Here is a 10,747-nt window from a genome sequence, read left to right on the forward strand (position 1 = left end):
TTGCTGAATAATACTGCATGATTAGTGTGAATAAATATAAATGTGATGTTTCTTAAACCAGCAAGAACAAGGTTACTTACTAAAACTAAAGAAAAAGCCTGTGGTACAGTTAGTAACTTTATTTTGATATCATTTTTAGTTTATTTAAAGTACTGTGAATTTGGAGTTTCCCACAAAGTATTGTACTAGGGCAAAAGGACAATACTCCATATCCTATCTAGGTTTTATGTTCCAGGACAACTGTTTCAGATGGGTGAGACTTAGGCTACTTCTCTTGAAAGGCTATCTGAACTCTGAAATATTACCAACTTTCCTGCTTGTAGAGAAGAAACCTCCTTAACTTGATAACCAGATGCTGATTTAGATTATTGTATTTTTTCATAAAAAGTAAATATCTACAATAACTCCATCAAAGCAAAATCAGTTTAAGTAACTGAAGCAGGTAAAGCCATCTTCCGTGGCCCTCATGGATCCTTTATAATTGCCTTAAAATTAAGTTACCCTAATAAAACCCATCAAGTGTATCAAAGAATAATGCTTTTATTTATGCAGTAGCTAAATATATTTTAATATATTTATAATTTTAATAACATTTTATTCATTAAATATGCAAATAAGATAGCTGAACTATCACAACCTCAATTGTCCAGCTACAGATGGTCTTCATGTTGTCAGATTGGTAGGTCAGGAACTTCTCCCCACCTCACTAATGACCTGCAACTGACCTGTACTAAATTGCTAAATCAGTGTGTATTTTATTGCAGGTTCACTGGAGATCCCTATCGTTAGGCAAAACCTTTACACACTATAAATAGATTCTGAGTACCCCTTTCTTCCTGTCTGTGACGTGACTACAGCAATATGAGACAATGTACAGGCTAAAGAGAAGCTGTATTTTAGCCCCTTTTGAACTGCTGACATCTTGGGCATGGTAACACAAAGCTCCTGATGTTATTGCTGGTAAATTCTTGCTGCCTGTGCCGAATTCTCTGTCACTGCAGCTACACTGACAACAGCATCTTGCCTAGTTTAAATTTAGCTGAGACACATGTACATGAGGTGCATACATAGCACTGACTGCATTGTATGTGTGCATAAGTCAAAACAGTCAAAAAAATGGCAGCTCACCTGCAGGATAATTTTATATGTCCCTTAACAGTGCTTTAGAAGAACTGTTACTGCCAACATTTAAGCAGTGTTTAACGGGAAAACTGAAGGCATGGCGCTTGCTGTGTCCATGCAGAGCTCAATGCCACAAGGCAGGAGATATCATGTTGCCTTACCGTGGCTGTTGGGAGAGGCAGTGAGAGACCCTGCATTTGGCCCCCGACAGTAAGAAAACAACAAATTTTTACTTCAGTCTCTGAAGTAGTCTATGTGACACAAGAGAAAATGCATTTACTTGTTCTCTGTTCTTCTTACATATTTAATTTTTCCTTCTCCAGCTTAATATGAGGGCTGTTCACTGTTTCTTGCCTAAAAGAGCTTTCCATTAGCAAATACAGCTTAATCAGTATCATATAATTTTGTGAAAATATATAGATGTTGCAAATTTGAATGTTCTGATTATTCCTATGGGACACCTTTGCAGATGGAGAGGAATGACACTGGTTTCTTCAAGTGCACTCTAGTGAGTTGGTTCTGTGTTGAATGTGAACACACTCACGTCTGTGTATGTGGGCACCACTGATTGAGGAACTGTGTTGGCATATATCAATACGTCATTCCTTGGAGAGAGAAAGCAGTTGGTGAACAGAAAAGGATAAGGCAAAGCTAACCTTGCAGTTAAGTGTAGTTGAGCATTTGTTGTAGGATGTAAATCATAGAAAAATAAACTCATAGAATAATTTTGGTTGGAAGAGACCCTCAAGATCATCAAGTCCAAGCATTAACCTAACTCTGGCACTAAATGGATAGTTTCAGATAGGCATGCATTAACCAAGCTTATTTTCCAGCCCAGGTGACTGTGGTGTTACTCTCAAAAGGGGAGGCACCTTGCACTAGAAGACAGGAATTCACTGGTGGCATAATCAAAAGTTTTAATTGTAGCTAAAATACTGTGAACTGTTATTACTACTGGTCAGTTACATTGTAATATTCAGTGGATACTAATACTCACAGTCCAAGCCATTTACTTAACACAAAATAAATCTCTGTAATGATATTAAATCTGAAGGTTGCCAGATGAAAACACCCTTTCTGGTGAACTCTACCTTTCCTCTGGCATCCTGCTGACCACTTTGCTGATCCTTTGGGTCCTAAGGTCAGTGGTTTCAGTGTGGGGGCTGTGACTCAATGTTAAGATAAGCTCTGAGCATCTTGAGATAGTCAGTGAGAAGTTTAGGATGGGAAATTCATCTTCCTTTGCTGAAGTTTTATGTTCCCAATTCCTAAGTTTGCATTACTATCAGTAACCAGCCTCTCCTGCATTTTTTATACCCCTGGGACCTCTAGTACCACTCTCTGCTCTCACCTTCAAGGTCTTTGGTGTCACCTCGTGTCTGTACTACTTTATGCTTCATCATTATTCTATGGTCATAGACAGTTCATCGTATCCAGCATATCTACCTGTTATTCATATTTGTGTAAAAATTCTTAAGAGTAAACATTACACTCCACAATTATACAAAGCTAAACAAAACTAAAACAAATTAGGCAATAGCTACCTGGTCATTAGTTGGCTGCTGATACAGCTAAACAAGCTGAACAGAGTTCCAGGCAAGCCAAAGCAAGACAAAGCCCCTGTAAGCCTAACACACAGCCAATGGCCTGTTATATATGACCACGTCCGAGCTGATTACCCCAGCAAAGGGCAGTGACCTGGCTTCCCCAGTGAACTTCATTCACACTTGGTAGTCTCGAATGTTAACCAAATAAAAGCCTGGTAATGTGTATGTCTCTGTTTTGCTATGCATCATCCTGAGTGCAGCATTGACCAGTAATCATGGAAGTTCCCAAAATTTATGTCATTTAAAGAACTAGTTTATGACACATCACCCTATGTGTATAGAAGCAACAAGGTCGTGTAACAAAATGTTATCAGAGATATGTACAGTATCTCTGATTTTGCCACCTTCCCTAAGCTCAAAGGTTCTGACTTCCCTCCCAGGTTTTGCAGAAATCAGGATTTATCTGCATAAAACCATTTACTGGATTAGAGTTTGTATTTGGTTAGCACTTTTAAAATTAATATATATTTTGTCAGTGTCAAGAACTGACCACGTCAACAACTGTGACCACTTTAGAATGAACCAGTTCATTGCACGCTGAAGCAACATTGTTGGTCAAGAAACCAGTTTCTGGCACAGCACTATTTGTAGTTACTTTTGCTTTCTCTGAGAGACTGCAAATAATAAGATGTAGACACTAACACCTCATGAATACATTTAACTTTCCATTTAGCTATAGCTTTATTCAGCCTGACTGTAGATAAGGGTAGAAGCAAACAATAATTGGAGCTTAAAGAACATTTTTAAAATAAGTACCAAGGCCTCATATTTGTTCTGAAACTGTTTGTTTTATTTTCAGGGAATACTGTTTAATTTAATTGTCTTGATTATAGTATTGTTATTAGTAGTTTCATAAAACACCTGTGCTGTTGTATTTATATAATGCTGGCATGGAGGTATTATACCGATTTACAGATTTTTTTCAAGAGACATTATACATCAAAAATAGGGAAGCTAACACAAAAAGTGATTATGACTGATCAACTGCAGACCCAGTGCAAAGGACTGCTAAAATAAAGGTTTAGTGCTTTATATTTTATTTTAGGAGAGTCTGTTTTCCAGAGGACTGAAGAAGCATGGTGCTTGCAGTCTCTAAAGCTTTTAGTTAGATACATAGACTGGAGAAGGTGTAAGTTGTCTCTAAACTTCTTACAGCACTGTGCTTCCATGTATGGACTGGGTCCAACAAGGAACAAAAAATAAAAATGTCTTTGAACAGTTGATAATCTTGTCTAGCTGAGCTGTACAAAAAAACCCACCATGTGCCTTTTCTGAGAAAAATCAGGGGTTCTCTCCATAAATAATTACAGATGTGGAACATTGAGCACCTGAAGGACACAGCTATTTATGTTTAAAGTGTAATGCAAACATTAGCTAATTAATCATAAGAAATTAACAACTTTGCCCCTCTTTCAGCAAAGAATATGAATGATGGATATAGAAATGAAGATTTTACTCCTTCTTGAAACCGTGCAATATATACTGTAAGACTGAAGTGGAATCAAGTAGAGCAAGAATAGTAGAGGAAAAAATGTTATATCTACTAGAGGTGCAGAAAAATAAGAAGAGAGAAGCAATTTACTGAGGTGTAAAAAGACAGAATTTTCCAAGGTGAAACAGAGTTTGAAAGCATTTAGGGCTCATATCTTTCTGTCTCTCACATCTCCATGCTGAATTTTCATAATTCTGAATTGTCATAAGGAACTTGAATGAAAAACTTTTTTTTTTTCCTGAATATGTTTCTAAGAAGAGCAGATAGGTTCGTAATTGACTGTCTTAACTCCTCTGTAAAACTGACATGGACTGTGCTCACAACCACGAAATCTCTAGGGAACCTGAACTGAAAATCTCCTTGGAGAACTTAAATTCAATTTATATGGCATAGACTGGTTGGCACCAGTCACTGAAAACTGAGTTTAAGCACATGGTGAGAGACAGATTGTCTTCCAAAATTTTGTCTTTTGAAGCAGGGCCAGCACTTATTATTGGAACTGCTATAATTCATGAGATGATCTTAAGCAGTTTCCTCTATATAGGAGAGATTTCAGAAAGACATCTGAGAATTCATGTCCTCTCCAAGACACTGATGAGCACAACAGCTAGAATTTCATCCAAAAACTATTGCCATCAATTGGACCCTATTAGCTTCACAGGACACTATGAAGAGCTGTCAGTCTTGTATAATCTCTTGCAAAGAAATTAAAAATAGGTTGCTGAATTACTGATGCTGTGTAGCCATGGTACTATCCTTGGTTATATTAGAAATAAAGAATATATGTATTTAATAAAATAGTGTTCTTTGTTTTGTGTCATGCATAAGAAAATAGCTGAACTATATCTTCTTGTCCTGGTTTTGTTAAAAAACAAGCTTCTTTTTTAGTGAATTTGCCTGTCAGCTAAAGCTTTCATATTAGCTGCATTTTCTTGGAAAACCAGATACATGTTTTGGTAAACATAGCAATGGAAAGTGAAGTTATGATAACAAATTGATGCACCTTTCGTGAGAAGGACAAGAAACAGGTGACCAAGAAACTGACCAACGGAGTATAACATCCCATTCACATGAATATTTCATATAAAAGTGGGAGATCACGAGGATCTCGTCCCTTTCCCTTTTGCTTATGGCCGACATTAGGAGAGGACTTTGCTAGTTGTCTCTGCGAACTGAGGCCTAGTGGGAGACTGAATCCACCTCCGGTTGGCTGCAGTGTCCAATCTAGGACTTCGGGTGCCGACTCTGCAGTTGCGGGATTTTCAAGATTGGTTTTGTATATTTTGTATTTTTTTCTCTATTCTTATCAGTAGCATCATTAAAATATCGTTAATTTTTCAAACTCTCTTCTCTCTATCTCTCCCCATTACCTGTCCTTAGTGGGAAGAGGGGAGAGGTAGGAGCTGAAGGGGAAAGGGGGGAGGGAGAGGGGGCTAACAATACATCTGCCATGGTTTTATTGTCACCCCGCAATCAAACCCTCAACACTTGTATAAACCACTGGAAACACTTAGTGTTAACATAATTCAAAATTAAAAAAAAATACAAGAATGAAATTATATAGTAGATTCAAATGTTTTGAAAAGAAATGAGGATGTTTCCATCTTTTAAAATGTATTTTAAATCACAAATTTTCAATATTTTGACATATTATTCCTATTTAGGATGAAAACAAAACCATGGATATTTCATATTCCAAAGGATTATAAATCTCAATATTATTGTACTTTTCTACTTCTTTTCTTAATGACTATGAAGGTTATAAGTAAGGCAGCTTAAAAAAAAAAATATTACATACAGGCAAAAATCCTCACAAACAAGCCACAACTTCATACAGAAACTGTTGAATTGTTGAAGTTTAGTCCAACTTGAACAGCAATAATTAACATATTATGTATTTTCCATTCTGATTAAAAGCAACTCGTTCCATGTACTGAAGAATTTTATATAAATTATATCGAGCTTTTTGTGAATCTGCTGAGTTAGTGTTTTTTGGTGGTAGTGTGTGTTTGTTTGTTTGTTTGTTTGTTTTTTCTTAAGGGCCTGATTCAAGTTCATTGATACCAACAGAAAGATCATTTTGTTTTAAAAAGCTATTGAATTATGCACTCCCTCCCCTAAATTGCTTACTGTATATAAAATGAATTGAGAACAATAGAGAGTAAGGTGTTCAAGTTGCAGAATATCTTCAAGTATATGTTTCCTACTGAAATCTACATGACCATTTAATGTGGTACTTGAACCCTTATGTTCTGTCCTGAAGCATGTAAACATTTTCAGCTGCCAGACCTTTCTTCACTGCAAAGCTTACCTGGGATTTCAATTCAGTTCTGTTCACTTATGAAAAGTATCTTCTAAATTTATTATTGCTTTCTTACTGGTCTAGTTGGCTTATTTTGGACTGAGGACAAATACACCAGTTCAGTTTTTCTCTGTCTGATAATGACATGCTTCTCAGGGCTACTGCAGTCTAAACTACTCTGATGTAGGTGACAGTCATTTAGTCCATCCCTACAACATTCCTCAAACAGATCCTCAAAAAATCCAATAGAGGCGAACTGAGGAGTAACTCAACTTTTCACAGTCCAGTTAATCACAGGATACACTCCTTTGAGGCATGAGAAAAAGCATAGGTGAATGCAGCACAAGAAAAGATGCAGAATGGGATTTTCCCCTTTTAGCGTTTCCCCCAGGAAAGTGTCTTGCTGACATAGATTGTAGGATAATTTAATTTCTATCATTCATTGCCATGTAGGTTATTGTTGTTGTAAATGTTGTGTTTCAGTCACAGTGTGATCTGTGATCCTTTAACCTGTAAATATCTGGAGGGGCACATTACAGTGAAAATGGCATGAAAATATGATGCAAAGAGTGATTTTTATTTCCCTCCTGCCCCTGATGTTGTTTATCAATAGTGTAAATGCATTGTTGAACAGATGGTATTCATCCCTCATAGAAAGAGGGAATGAAAACTAGTAAGTGCTGCTCTCATCTCTCATGACGGTGAACAGAAGCAGCAGTAACATGCCTTGAACCTTTCCTCACATATACACCCAGTTTGGACCACCTAATCTGTATGTAAGTCCAGGGTGCATAAATGTAAAACAGGAATGGTTCCCATTCTTAGTGAAGAATGCAACTTCCTGATCGGATTTGGCTGTGATCTGATAAAATGTCCTAGAGGATACTGGGTTAATGTAAAATTCATAGTTATTCTGTCTGACTTTACAGTCTGATGGGAAAACTGGTGAAGGATATGACAGTAAGGAACTGATGTGGAAATACTCTTCAGTAAGAACAAAAGTAACAAAAGTCTTTATGTTGTATTTTCTGTGTTTGTTCTTGGTTCATTTTTGTTCCCCCGTTTAAAAAAAAAAAAAAAAAAAAAAGCCCCAGCTATTTATATATGCAAAACAGTTCTTGAACTTTGTACACCCCTTCTCAGAACATGCGCCTTACATGCACTCTGTATAGAACTGAGTAGTGCTACTGAAGATGGTTGTTTTGATATTTTGAAGATGGTGTTTGATACACCGTAACAATCAGATTACTAAGAAAGGGCAAAGTTGGATATCCGTGTATTACAGTGCTGCTTGAAGAGACATGCACAGGGTGAAAAGAACTGTTTTACACAGGCAAAAGTAGGCATTTGTTTAAGCAGTTTAATACCTGATCTGAGAGATATGTTATGCCTACTGAACACCCTAATCTATAATCAGTTTTGGATATGCTTCAATTCAAATGTTGCTTATTTAGGCTACTGGGTTTTGGAGAAGTTTTTTAGCCTGCATAGCTAATTATTCAGAAATCTATTGTGCACTCTCAGAATGTGAAGGAGCTGGTAGGCATTTGCGTATTCTGTGTTCAAGGAAAGATTTAAAGGATCACCAAAGCAGAAAGCACACAATATGCTAATTTTCAGAAGAGGGCAGATTATTAGAAATAATATCAGTTTGACCTTGAAGCAGCAAGAGAACTTTTTCTCCAAAACTGAAGAAAGCACAGGGTACTCCCACTTGAAATCAGACTGCTTAGAAATTAGATTTGCAGATACTACCTTTTGAGACAGATCAAGCATTTTCTTTCAGAAATCCATATAGAAACATTGAGATCATACAAATACAGGTCAGCACTCTTTAAATTTAGGAAAGAAAGGAATGAGACAAATTGTCTCAGAAAACATTTAAGTGGGTGGGAATTGAAGTGGCATTAAACTGATGTGTATTCAAGAAATCTACCATCCAGCCCAGGAAGATAAATGTTTATTATGTCTCTCCTTAGATAATAAATAGAGCAGAAAACATGAGAAGAAAACATTTAAACCATTCGTAGGATGTGGCCATGATTTGTTTAGTAGGAGAATTGAATAATTAGTGTTAGATCTGAGGAGAGGGAGAAGGCTCAGCAGGGAGAAATGAGACACACACCAGAGGAGTCCCAGAGGGTTTTGTTCAAGACAATATAGCTGATTAGTCTCTGCCTTTTCCTCACAATCATACGGGAATCTTTTAAATAATTTTTATTTGGTTCATGCAGCACTGAGTTCTAAGTATCAGGAACTACCGCCACTTTAAACTGGCAGTGCTACTGGGCTGTCTTTGTTGTGTATGGATGGAAGGAAACATTTTAGAAAACAAAACAAACAAACAAACCAAAACCAAAACAACAACAACACAAACAAAAACAAACAAACAAACAAAAATACTGAGGGAACTTTAGATTAAATGTTTCTCTCATGCAGAGAACTTGAGCAGATGTATAAAATGGAAAGGTACCAAGTTGGGGAAAAATATACGGAAACCTATCTCGCTGTTGCTGTAGCTACTCCTGTTGCTCTGACAGAACAGAAATAGAAGGTGGAAAGAGACATAGGGGGAAAGGAAGAGCCAAGATACCTGCACAGGCTGGAGGGCAAGGAAATGTGTGCTGTTTTTTTATTTACCTTTTAGTGCCACCTAGAAGCTGACAATGATTGTAGCCTTTTGTCTGTAGAGCTTGTTCTGTGTCTGATTCATCCTTTGTCTCCCCGTTTGGGTCTCTTTATGTCCCCTGTTCCATTCTTTGTTTAATCTGTGTGTTGGCTTTTAATTGTTTTAATTTGTCTTACGTTTTCCAGCCTGGGGTGTTGATCATGTGTCCATCTAGGTGCCATCAGTACGCTCCATTCTTATACTCCAGTTTGCTCCTTCTGTTTTTTCCACATGCAGACATTGTCATTCATTTCCAATCATGCCAATTTGAACATTTCTATTGCAGTTCTCTACAATAATCCTTCAGAAGATTTTCTGTTGTTGTTGATAGATTATCAGACTTTAGAGTGAAATATACAGCATGAACCCCAGGGAGTAGAAGTTGAGATCAAGAGGATCAATTTTAGGGATTACGATAATCCTACGCGTGAATGCATCTGCTCTAGTACCAACCAGTTACTATGCTGGCAGAAATCTGGAAAGCTAGAAATTTAGAAAATTTGAAACTTTATATCCTGAGTAGACTACATATCATCTGACTCTCAAAAACATATTCTACCACAAATTCTTCCTCTGCTAGCCTCCCATTTTAAATAAAAGATAATATTTGAAGAATGAAGTTACTTTCAGCATGAATAAAAATATCAAAATATAGACCTCACTGTGGAAAAAAAAATAAAAAGCATAGGTAAAATCTTTTATTCTAAAATGGAGTAGGAGTGTTACTTGTGAACTAAATATAAGAAGATATTATTTTGGCACTGTAAAGGGCAGCAGTGATCGAGACCACATTTGAAATATAACGAGCAGTTCTAATCCACTCATTATAATAGAGGTATTAAGGAAATGAGACAGCAAAGGAAAGGGTAGGAAAGGGCATTCAGAATTGAGACTCAAGGATTTTAGTTATTCTGAAGGTTAGAAAATCAAGGTTCAAATTCTTGAGAAAGAGAAGATTAAGAAGAGACCTGCCAGCTATGCAGTGAAGAGTCTGGGGAGCACAACTGATACAAGATTGTTCAAGATGGTGTCGAATTCAACAACCAGGTGACAAAAGCTTAAGTCAAGGAATGCAAATTGCTGGAGGAATTCAAGATGAACTCTTTTTCAGCTAGAATGATTGATGAACAAAACAGCAGTAGGAGACACTTTTAAACAATGTGTGCTGCTTTCACAGATGCTCTGCTTAATGGATTAATTGATAGCACTTTCTTAAAATAAATAGAATCCAAACAAAGACTTTCCAAAAAAGTACAGTACTTCTTAGGAAGCAGAGAAAGATAAAATAAAATATAAGGTTGCTTCTCTAAGGTTACAAACATGCACTGAACACACACATGTTTTGTTGCTCTCTGTGGTTTCTTGCACTGACCCTTGCACTGCTATTAGCTACGACAAATATGATAGTTTTATGTAGTAGAGTCTAACAGTTAGTATCTTTTAAAAAAACAGAAAATCTCAATGTTAAGAAAATCAAAATATGACCTGTGCTGTAAGCTTTTGAGACTATTTTTTTAAGCCACTGTTATGACTCTTGGGAAGTTTTACTCAGAATT

This window comes from Columba livia, chromosome 2 (genome assembly GCF_036013475.1).
Source record: "Columba livia isolate bColLiv1 breed racing homer chromosome 2, bColLiv1.pat.W.v2, whole genome shotgun sequence".
Taxonomy (NCBI): domain Eukaryota; kingdom Metazoa; phylum Chordata; class Aves; order Columbiformes; family Columbidae; genus Columba; species Columba livia.